We start from the raw sequence: 12,973 nt of genomic DNA, 5'->3' as shown, positions 1-12,973 counted from the left end.
ACTTTTGAGTCATCTGTCTTTAATCTCCCCTTCCTTCCCGCAACTCCCCCAACCCTTTGCTTTCCTCCCACTCTGGTTTCAGTTAAATATCACCTGGCATTTGTATGACCTGACCAAGGTTGCAGTATTGTGAACTCCGTCTATAGAGTTTCCATATTTTGCAGCTCCCCTGTGGAGTAGCCCCCATCCCTGGGAAGTGCAGTGGCCTAGGTCTATTCCCTCAGTCACTAATAGTTGACCCCCATCACAGTGGAGGAAGTCAGGGTTGCCAGAAGAAAGCGATTCCCTCTAGGATGGGACAGAATAACAGTAATGACATGTGATGTTGATAATTACATCCAACACTTATTGAGTACTTACTGCATGCCAATCAATATGCTAAGTTCATTTTATAAGAATATACTATTCCCTTTGGAAATTTTCAGAAGTCAGGAACTAAAGCACAGAGAAACTGAGTCATTTGCCCAACGTTGAGCATGAACACACAGCATTGGGAAGATTTTAACCCCGACAGCCCAATTCCAGAGCCTGCTTTCCCAGCAGTATTGGATGGGCCATACCGAGAGGGCAGAGTGGTGGGCCACGAAGCAAATGAGGATGGATGAGCTTTCTGAATGAACAGTGTTCCACGTATCCCAGACTCCACAGTTGCTTGAAAAGAATAAAAATCAACGTGAAGGGGATATCAAGGATGAATGCTTTCAAGACTGTACATTCATTTTACTCAGTCTAGGTGCATAAGAATACAGATGGCTGCATAATTTAAGCCAGTCTGTGTGAATGATTGGCAAAATAACGAAAGCCCTTGGCCTTTGGTAAAATTGCCAGTGTGGTTCCAGATGCTTAAGAAGATGGGCTCCCTGGACGAAGCCAGGCAGGGTCCCTTAGGTGAATTAGCACCATTCTGTGAATTCCACCCCAAACATGGAGGCTATGTACTGTATTTTTATTTATTAAGCAACCATGAAAGACAAAGCTGCAGAGAATTCCCAAAGCACCAATAAACAATGGAAGAAAGCCCAACTGTTGTTTTGTTCACGCTTCAGTTTTCCCACATGCCCCTCTTCTTCTCGAACTGCAAAATTACCATTCATCCCCAAGTTGACTTTAACGAAATGTGGTAATCTGTAGGGATCGTTTTCTCTTAGGAGCAAATAACAATGAAGCTTGCTATTTAAATCTCCTTTCCACTGATGCACTTGAGTATTTAAATTGCATAGTTACAAGTAATGAGCATTTCGTCGCGTTTTCCGTCTGCATCATACTGCTCTGTCCCATTATCGATGAGAAGGCATTTCATTCTGAGCTGCTCAAATGAAGCAGAAGAGAATTTTTACCTATTTTTCTTTTGTATTCTCATAAGTCTTTGGTTCTCCCAAGTCTTAGCCCAGCATCTTTCTGATGCTTATGTGCTTTCTTTAAATAATAAACAGCTCTTGGGAGTTGTCTCATCAATAATGCCTTCTGCCTGCTTTTAAAAGAACTGTCAAAATTAGTAAATCCACGACACAAGTGTTTTCCCTATCATACTTCCTCTAAATCAGGGATATTAGCTTCTTCTGCTGTGAACTTCTTTATAAAAAGTCAAGACATGATCAGCATATTTCACTTGGAGCTCAATGTGTGACTCGCCGAGTCAGTTTTTCCCAGCCAGAGGTGTCATGGTGAAAAAATGAGGATTTAAAAATAAAATTGCTGATGTTTGGTGACCCAGGCTTTGGGGTGTAGCTTTCACCCAACAATGAATTCTCAATAGTATCAAAGATTGACCGTCAGAAATCTCAGTTGAGGTACAATGTCTGTTTTTCAATTAGATTGTGCTTTTCCCTCCCTCCATGGATTGGATTAATTGAAACACAAGGCAGTCAAATGGCGCATCCAGGTTGTGCCCTGAGTCATGGCTCAGTTTGTTCTAACAGTGTCCATCTGGCTGGCAGTCTGTGTTTTCCATTCTGCTCCCCCCCTTGCTGGTCTTCCTTACCGTGTCAGGGAGTGAGGGGCAACACACTTCACATACTTCCTCTATGAAAAACGGTATCTCCGCCTAGAATGCGCTAGATCTGCTCATGCCCAGGGGAGTCCAACCTTTCACATACCACCCACCTCACACCTGTCCCTAATGACTTGGTGTTGCATTACAGTATGCTTTTTTATAAGAACGTATTTTTTTTTTTTAAAAAAAAGGAAAACCAAGTATAAATCTGGCAGTAACTCACTGTTTTTTTTGGAATAAACTCATTTACGGACTTTGAAATGACACAGCAAAGATAAATATTTATGAGTTATTTTTTAACAACAAGAAAGTATGAAACCTTGTTGAAAACAACGTTCAAGTAATTTAACAAAAACTGCATGAGTCTGTATTTAACATCTGAGAGGATACTTTTAGATGCAGAGAGGAGAAAAATCTCTCAACCCTTTCTTTGTCACTTGTCAAAAAAGAAATTCATGTTGTAACTTATTCATTTTTCATCACATTATTTCATATTACTATTTAAAATACATGCCAAGTGTGTATACAATATATATTTAAAGAATGATAAAACAAATACTCATTTAGCCATCATTGTCCATTAGCAATAACTTTGCTTTTCCATTATGTTGAATTTATTAATAGTAATGTAAAAATATTGGTATTCCTAAATGACACGTTTAGTTTGGCTTGATTTCACTTTTATAATACCACATATATATGCAGATTTGTGTGCATGTGATTTTCTTGTGTTTCTCAATATTAACATTTTAACATACATGATTGTTTAAATATGCGACTCTCATTTGTATTTAGAAGACACTGAGTGGCTTCCAGGTTTTTGCTTTTGTGCAAACATAGCTATGAACATTATTGTGCATTTCCTGATGCATATAGACAAGAGATTCTTTAGAATATATTCTAAAGAGTAGGATTGAAGTATTTTTAGGTAATATGCATGGCTACCTTTTACTAGGTAAAGCCAAACTGTATCCCAGAGAACCACTGATTAATGAGAATCCTAATCTTCTGAACAGTTATGATCTTAGATTTAAAATTTTCTCCCAGTAGATTGTCAAATGGCAACTAATTGTGATAATACCTTTATTTCTATAATTTTCAAATTTTTTTAAAGTTTTATTTTAATTCCATTTAGTTAACATACAGTATAATATATATTTCAGGCCTACAATACAGTGGTTCAACACTTCCATACATCACCCAGTGCTCATTTCAACGACTTCACTCCTTAATCCCATCACCTATTTAACCCATCCCCTCATCCACCTCCCCTCCAGTAACCATCAGTTGGTTCTCTATAGTTAAGAGTTTTGTTGTTTTGTTTGTCTCTCTTTTTAAGCTCCCTTTGCTTGTTCCTTTTGTTTCTTAATTCTCATATGAGTGAAATCATATATATTTGTCTTTCTCTGACTTATTTCACTTAGCATTATATTCTCTACCTCCATCCATGTTGTTGGAAATGGCAAGATTTCGTTCTTTTTTTATGGCTGAATAAAATTCCATTAATATATGTGTCTCCCACTTCTTCTTTATCCATTCATTAATCAATTAATTTCCATTAATCAATGGACACACGGGCTGCTTCCATACCTTAGCTATAGGAAATAATGCTGCTTAAGCATGGGGTGCATCCTTTGATTAGTGTTTTCGTATTCTTCGGACAAACACCCAATAGTGTGATTGCTGGTCATAGGGTAGCTCTAATTTTAAATTTTGGAGGGAACTCCATACTGTTTTCCACCAGTTTGCATCCCACCAACAGTGCAAGAAGATTCCTTTTTCTCTTCCCTTACTGTTTTTTGTGTTGATTTTAGCCATTGTGACAGGTGTGAAGTGATATCTATTGTAGTTTTGCTTTGCATTTCCCTGGAGGTAAGTGATAATGAACATACTTTCATGTGTCTATTGGACATCTGTGTGTCTTCTTTAGAGAAATGTCTGTTCATGTCTTCTGCCCACTTTTTGACTTGATTATTTGTTTTTTGGGTGTTGAGTTTTAGAAGTTCTTTATAGATTTCGGACACTAACCTTTATTGGACATGTCATTTGCAAACATCTCTCATTTCATTGGTTGCCTTTTAGTTTTGTTGATTGTTTCCTTCACTATGCAGAAGAATTTTATTTTGATGTAGTCCCAATAGTTTACTTTTACTTTTGCTTCCTTTGCCTCGGGGGACCTATCTAGAAAAATGTTGTTATAGGTGATATCAGAGAATTTCTACCTATGTTCTCTTCAAGGACTTTTATTGTTTCAGGTCTTATATTTAGGTCTCTAATCCCTTTTGAGTTTATTTTGTGTATGGTGTAAGAAAGTGGTCCAGTTTTATTCTTTTGAATGTAGCTGTCCCACTTTCCCAACACCATTGGTAAAAGAGACTATATTTTTCCCACTGTATATTTTGCTTTATTTGTCAATTAATTGACATATAATCACAGGTTTATTTCTGGACTCTTTGTTCTATAGATCTTTGTGTCCAGTACCATACTGTTTTGATTACTAGAGCTTTGTAGTATATTTTGAAATCTGGGATTCGGTTACCTCCAGTTTTGTTTTTCTTTTTCAAGATTGCTTTGGCTATTCAGGGTCTTTTCTGGTTCCATACAAATTGTAGGATAATTTGTTCTCATTCTGTGAAAAATGCTATTGCTTTTTGATAGGCATTGCATTAAATCTGTAGGTTGCTTTGGGTAGTATGGATATTTTAACAATACTTGTTCTCCAAGTATTGGAGAGCCTTTTCCATTTGTTTGTGCCATGAGCCTTTTCCATTTGTTTGTGTCAATCTTCAGTTTGTTTCATCAATGTTTCATAGTGTCACAGTACAGGTTTTTCACATTTTGGCTAAGTTTATTCAAACATATTTTATTATTTTGGTGTAATTGTAAATGGAATTGGTTTATTATTATTATTATTGTTATTATTATTAATAATATTAATTGTTAGTTTCAGAGGTAGAATTTAGTGATTCATCAGTTGCATATAACACCCAGTGCTCATTACATCCAGTGCCTTCCTTAATGCCCATCACCCAATTATCCCTTCCCCCACCCACTTCCCCTCCAGCAACTCTCAGTTTGTTTCCTATAGTTAAGAGTCTGCTATGGTTTGCCTCCCTCTTTTCATCTTATTTTATTTTTCCTTCCCTTCCCCTATGTTCATCTGTTTTGTTTCTTAAATTCCTCATATGAGTGAAAACATATGGTATTTCTTTTTCTCTGACTGACTTATTTTGTTTAGCATAATACCCTCTAATTCCATCCACATCATTGCAAATGGCAAGATTTCATTCTTTTTGATAGCTGAGTAGTATTCCATTGTATGTTACATATGTATGCATGTATGTGTGTATATGTATGTATGTGTGTGTGTGTGTGTGTATATATATATATATATACCACTTCTTCTTTATCCATTCATCCATCGATGGACATCTGGGCTCTTTCCATAGTTGGCTTTTGTGGACATTGCTGCTATAAACATTGGGGTGCAGGTACCCCTTCAAATCACTGTTTGTATCCTTAGGATAAATAAACTCAACACCCAAAAAACAAATCCAGTCAAGAAATGGGATTATTTTCTTAATTTCTCTTTCTGTTGCTTCATTATTAGTGTATAGAAATGCAACAGATTCCTGTACATTGATTTTGCATCCTTTGACTTTACTGAATTCATATATCAGTTCTAGTAATTTTTAGTAGAGTATTCAGGGTTTTCCATATATAGAGTATCATGTCATCTGCAAATAGTGAAAATTTGAGTTCTTCCTTGCCAATTTGGATGCCTTTTATTTCTTTTTGTTGTCTGATTGCTGTGGTTAGGACTTCCAGTACACGTTGAAAAGAAGTGCTGAGAGTGGACATCCGTGTCTTGTTCCTGATCTTAGGGGGAAAGCTCTCAGTTTTTCACCATTGAGAATGATGTTCACTGTGGTTTTTTTCATGTTAGGCTTTTATTATGTTAAGGTATGTTTCCTCTAATCCTGCCTTGTTGATTGTTTTTATCATGAATGGGTGTTGTACTTTGTTAAATGCTTTTCTTACATCTATTGAAATAATCATACGGTGTTCATCCATTCTCTTTTTGATATGATGTAAACACTGATTTGTGAATATTGAACCACATTGCAACCCAGGAATAAATCCCACTTGATCGTGGTGAATGTTTTTTTTAATGTACTATTGGAATTTGTTGCCTAACCTCTTGCTGGGGATTTTTGCATAGATGTTCATCAGAGATATTGACTTGTAGTTCTTCTTCCTTTTTTTTTTTGAAGTGTCTTCATCTGGTTTTGGTATCAGGATAATGCTGGTCTCATAGAATGAATTTGGAAGCTTTCCTTCCTCTTCTATTTTTTGGAATAGTTTGGGAAGAATAGGGGTTAACTTTTTTTAAATGTTTGGTAGAATTCACCTGTGAAGCCATTTGGTCCTGGACTTTTGTTTGTTGGGACTTCTTTTGATTATTGATTCAATTTCATTGCTGGTGATCCAATTTCATTGCTGGTGATCAGTCTGTTCAAATTTTCTTTTTCTTCCTGCTTCAGTTTTGGGAGGTTATATTATTGAAGGAATTTATCCATTTCTTATAGTTTGTCCAATTTGTTGGCATATAATTTTTCATAATATTCTCTTATAATCCTTTGTATTTCTGCGGTGTTGGTCATTTCCCCTCTTTCATTTCTGATTTTGAGTCCTCTATTTTTTTAATGTTTTTTGTTTTGTTTTGTTTTGTTTTTTGGTGTTGATGATTCTGGCTAATGGTTTATCAATTTTATTAATCTTTTCAAAAAGCCAGCTCCTGCCTTCATTAATCTGTTCTATTGTTTTTGTTTTATTTTGTTTTTTTAGTTTCTATTTCATTTCTGCTCAAAACTTTATTTTATCCTTCTTTCTACTGGTTTTGTGTTCTGTTTGTTCTTCTCTTTCTAGCTCCTTTAAGTGTAGGTGTAGGTTGTTTATTTCACATTTTTCTTGTTTCTTGAGGTGGGCCTGTATTGCTATAAACTTCTCTCTTAGAATGGATTTGCTACATCCCAAAGATTTTTGGACCATTGTGTTTTCATTTTCATTTGTCTCCATGTATTTTTGTTTAATTTCCTCTTTGATTTCTTTGTTGACCCATTCATTGTGGCATGTTATTTAACCTCTATATATTTGTGTTCTTTTCAGATTTTTTCTTGTGGTTGACATCTAGTTTCATAGTGTTGAGGTTGGAAAAGATGCATGATATGACTTCAGTCTCTTTTAATTTGCTGAGACTTGTTTTGTGGCCTAATGTGTGATCTATTCTGGAAGATGTTCCATGTGCCCTTAAAAAGAGTGTGTATTCTGGTGTTTTAGATTAGAATGTTCTAATATATCAGTGTGATCCCTCTGGTCCATTGGGTTATTCAAAGCCACTCTTTTTGTTGTTGATTTTCTGTTTGGGTGATCTATCTATTGATGTAAGTGGGATATTAAAGTCTACTACTATTTTTATGTTACTATCAATATTTCCTTTATATTTGTTGTAGATGGTTTGTATATTTGGGTATTCTCATGTTAGGTCCATAAATATTTACAGTTGTAATATTTTTTTCTTGGATTGTTCCCTTCATATTTATATTGTGTCCTTCCTTGGCTCTTTTTACAATCTTTGTTTTAAAGTATATTTTATGTATTTGGGTATTCCCATGTTAGGTACATAAATCTTTAAATTGTAAAATTTTTTTGTTGAATTGTTCCCTTCATAATTATATTGTGTTCTTACTTGGCTCTTCTTACAGTCTTTGTTTTAAAGTCTATTTTGTCCAATGTAAGTATTGCTACCCCAGTTTTCTTTCATGTTCATTTGCATGAACAAACCTTCAGGTGTTAGTGTATTTAGGCTTCAGTTCAGTTGTCTGCAATGCCTTTCTTTACCTACTTGGGCAGGGTTTGGTCCCTTTGTTGTTAATGGACAAATTTGGAGCTTCCTTGGCCTTGAGTTGGGTCAGATCATGCTTGCCAGAGGTGCAGCTGCACCAAACTTCAGGGAAATTTCCCTGTGCTGTCCTCCGAGAAGATTTTACCGGCGGACAGGGCCTACAACCTCGACCAGCTGTCTGTCCCCAGCCCACTCCTGGGGCCCAAGTGGGACTTGTGTATGCGCTTATATTCCCCTCTCCCCAGGGCTGGAGTGACTTTGGAGTGCTCCTGCCCCCTATCAAGGCTGCTTGCACTATGCCATACTTGTGGCTCTGTGTTGGATGGACTCCTGGATAATGCTTGTTGGATGGGTTAGGTCTGTAGGAGAACACAGAGGTGGGGGTGGGCTGCAGGGTGTTAGTAAGTTTTGTGCTAATCTGCTTTGTAGGGGCACCTCTTGCTTTTGAGACCTGCTGAGGGTGGGTTGGAGGGCATGTCCACAAGAGAATGCTGGGGCAGGGGGCACTGTTAGCAAGCTATGTGGAGAGTATTTGTGTGGAGTTGGTTCCTACAGGTGTTAGTGTATCTAGGCTGGGGGGTGGGGGTGGGGGTGGGGGAGGGAAATGGTACCTGCCAGCCCTTTTGTTTTTGGAGATGTCTCCTAAAGATGTCTGCCCTTCCAGCACATGCTGTGAAATTAGTAAACAAATCTCCCTCCTGTACATTCTAATAATTTTTCAAATTACTACTTTTATACTGTATTTCAGCAGGGCTGTTTGTTGTGCTATCTCTTTGGGGGGGGCGGGGCTCAGTTTCCTGTTGCCCTCAGGATCTCCCAGAGCTGTGCTTGCTGATTTTTAAAGCTCCAGGTGTTAAGCCCCCTCTCCCCCCATTATAAGACTCACAAAGTTAAGCCCCTCTGTTTTCCAAGCCAAATGTTATGCGGATTCACCTTCCAGTGAAGGTCCCCCATGCCTGGGGATCTGGTCTGCTCCTCTCCCTTCTCAGCGCTTGCAGTGTCCCTCTCTCCTGTGGACAGTTTCAAGGGTTCTTCTCTTTTTCAATGTAGCTTCTTCTCCATGTTTAGCTGTGGCAAGTCCGTTCTGCCAGTTTTAGGGTCATTTTCTGGGTTATTTACACTGATGTGGGTGCTGTGTAGGTGTATCCATGGGATGAAGTGAGCTTAGGATCCTCCTACTCCACCATCTTCCCCAGAAGTCTAATAATTTATTTATAAATTCACTTTTACGTGTTCTGGACACTAACTTTTATCAGTTGTAAGCGTTAAGTGTGGCTGATATTGTGTCTTAGTTTGCTTGTTTTCTCACTCTCTTTATGGTCTTTCATGAAGAACAGAAGTTCTTAATTTTAATGTGGTACAGTATAGCCATTTTTCCTTATTTTTATAATTATTTTCATTTGACAGTATGTTGCCATTACTACAGAATAGATACATTTTCCTATTTAATCTTCCATTTTTAAAAATGTTTTTTTGTCACTTAATTTTTTGACCAGTCTTGAAATTATTTTTAATTAACCGTTCCAAAACCAATCCACTGATCTATAATTTCATTTCTATCATATTTCCATATTTCCATATGCACATGGTTCTGTTTCTGGATTCTTTATTCATTGCATTCATTTATCTGTTTTTTTGCCTCTTATATTGACTGTATTGGTTACTATTGCTATTTACTAAGAATTCCATGTAGTAGGGTAAATCTTCCTGGTCTAATTTTTTTCTTCAGAGTAACGGGCCATTTATGGAGCTTTGCTCTGCACATATGATTTTAAATCTGCTTATCTAGTCCATGAAAAACTATTTTGGAAATTTTTTTGGAAATAGCAGGAATCGCTGGATCATTTGGGGGGAAAACTGCCAAATTTATGATACTGAGTTCCCCCAATCAATAGACATGGTCTAACTCTCCATTTATTTCTGTCATTTTGCATATTTTTCAGTTAATAGACTAGTTTTCATAACAGACATATATTGCTTCTAGATTTATTTCTAGGCTACATTTTTGCTGTCATTGTACATAGTATCTTTTATTTGGCAATTTCTAAGCACTATTTGCTAGTGCATAAAATAAAAGTGACTTTAGTACCTTGAATCTTTTATTCAGCACCTTGTTAAATCACCTTATTAATCTCCATGATTTGTAGATTTCTCTGGGTTTTCTCTTTACTTTAAGATAAGGATGGTGTTGTTGTGCACCCTGGCAAAGTCTGGGCGAAATGTACATCCAATTTAGATCTGAGATGCATGTGATAAGCTGTAAAACACTGATATAGAGAAGAATGAGACCAGTGCACAAGCCACCCAGGTAGCCTCAAACTGGGATATTGCTGAAGGTGCTTGTGTGGAAGACGTCTGAGTGATCTCTTTTGAGTCATCCTTTTCATTGCTCAAGTTTGAATCAAACTATCCAAGAGCTTCTTCCACAGGTTTGTTACTCTCTGTTATCTTCTGGTTCAAAAATTAATGTTGAATAACTAATGAAAAACATTTTTCCCTTATAAAGAGCAAATGAAATATAATAGAACATTAAACAAACATTATAAGGTAGATAAATGATAGCATTGTACATGAATACAAAATGTTTTGAAAGCATCCCTCCATTAAGTTCATTTTTCTGCAACAAATATTTATTGAGGGCCTCATATATGCAAGACACTGAGCCATTAAGAAAAGTATTTGTTTGGTCATCCCTGTCCCAGGAAAATCAAGAAGAGAGTAAGTTTAACTAATTTAAGCCATCAATCTTAGAAACAGAAATAACCCCCACCCCTGTCTTTATTCTGTAATAGGTTTTTCACCCTGATTTATTGGATAATTGCCTAATCTGTATTGAATATGTAGACAAGAATTCATCAACCTGAAGTACTTAAATGTATTCATCTTTGAAGGAAAATTCCAACTAGCTAACCATTATGTCCTAATTCATTAGCTATGGTCATCACTCAACACTTTCTAAGGAAAAGGCATACAAAGAAAATACTCATGAGAGTTCTCTTTCTTACTCAATGAAAATTCTCATATTTTTCAGTTCATGTCTAAAACATGAAAATACTATTATAATGTGTAGCCAACCCAGATGCAGAAAGTTCTAGGGATATAATTCCCAGCTCTACCTCTTATAGGAAGTGAATCCCGTTAAGCATAAGAAACCCCTGTACATGGTGTGGATCTTCAATAACTGTTATCTTCTCACTTTCCCTCTCCGTTATCCTTGTAATGGGGGGGTGGAGGTGGGGTAATAGCTTTCAGAGGAGGTAATACTTTGAAGACTTAATTCCATGTTAGGTATTTGAAAGATTCGAAATATTAAATGTCCTTTTAATTTAGTTCCATGTTTATTTGAGTTACTGAAGTTTCGTACACTTGTTCCCTCTGCTAGTAATACAGGAATATATTTATATATAATAAGTGCAAACAACATTGATGTATATTTGGTTAAAGTGCAGATCCTCCCCTGTTGCCACCCAATCTCATTTCCCACTCAAGAGAGAATGAAAACAGCATACTTTGCAAACTTTAGAACATTTTTCATACATAAATACATATATGGACAAAAAGTTAGAATGTATAGAATACATGGTTTTTGTTGTTTTAATAGAAATGGAATCATAAATATTTCTGTAAAATTATTTTCTCATCATAATAGGTCTTAAAGATGTTGCCATGTTTATATTTTCAGATCTTTACCATTCATCTGCCACAGAGTAGTTTTTTGTATAGCTTTGGATAGGGACATCTGGTGGTTCAGTTGGTTAAGTGTCTGCCTTTGGCTCAGGTCATGATCCCAGGGTCCTGGAATCAAGTTCCGCATTGGGCTCCTTGCTCAGCAGGAACCTGCTTCTCCCTCTGCCTGCCACTCCCCCTTGCTTGTGCTCTCTCTCTGACAAATAAATATATAAAATATTTAAACATAAATATATAGCTTCAGATATTATCTAACCATTTACTTATTGATGAAAATTTATAATATTTACATCTATGTATATATTTTATATCACCCTGCAGTGACTATCCCTATACATGCCTCCTTTTACAACAGTGAACAAGTATCAGAGAAGATACTTGTACATCCTATTTTCCCAAAGGGAAAATAAATCCTACCAAGACCTCCCCACTTACACAATCTTACATTAGCAGAATCAGACTCATGGTCCCAGAAACTGATTACTTCCTCCCTTAATCCATAGTATACATCCAGAAGATTCCTTTAAATTCAGTTATGTGTTCCTCAGTATGTCATTCTAGAAAATTCTCATGTCCAAGTACTCTATATTTTCCCAAGTCAATCAACTGTATCAGATTCTGCAAGATTCATTCTCTGGATAAGTTATGATTTCTAGTAGCCAAGAGTTGCCTAATACATGCTACAATTCAAGATGCTAATGGTAGAAAAAAATTGCTTAAATTTGGCTGAATGCAGGTTAGCTGAAACCCAGCTATCCAAATCAAAAATTTATTAAAAAATTAATATGTACAGAACTCTGTTAAAAATGAATATATGTGGGAACTGGTTTTTCAGGTATTAATTCTTTTGTTGCATATCGTGCAACCATCATTACCTTTTTAGTATTTGTACAGACCATTTTTGAAAAACACAAAGTGTGTGTACTACATATTATATAAATATTTATGTCCTACCTGCCAGTATAAATGAGATCATAACATTATTTTGTAATTTACCATAATTTATTTAGGCTGTTTTTGTTGCATGTTTTGGAAAGTTTGAATTTTTGCCATGTTAGAATTTTGTGATATCTTTCTCTAATTTTTCAGTACCAGTTATCAAGAAATTATTCCTATATTGCTTGCTTAATTACCTATTTTACCTGTATTTTTAATTCATTCTTAGACAATTATTTCTACTCTTTCATTTTTGATAGAGAAATGTTAGAATAACCTAAATGTCAAACAAAAGTGGTGAAAGAAAGAATAGAAAGAGAGAGAAAGAGAAAGAAAGAAAACCCTGTTCCATTTTTTCCTTGCACAAAGATGAAAATATAGCCAAATAAGCAGAATAAGCATAATTGTTTTTGAATTGATATTTTTAAAGTAGAAAAATCCCCGGTGGGGAG

This window comes from Leptonychotes weddellii, chromosome 2, assembly GCF_054177405.1.
Source record: "Leptonychotes weddellii isolate Sample4059 chromosome 2, ASM5417740v2, whole genome shotgun sequence".
In the NCBI taxonomy this organism is placed as follows: Eukaryota; Metazoa; Chordata; class Mammalia; order Carnivora; family Phocidae; genus Leptonychotes; species Leptonychotes weddellii.
The sequence above is the reverse complement of the archived record's forward strand: the minus strand, read 5'-3'. Positions refer to the sequence as shown.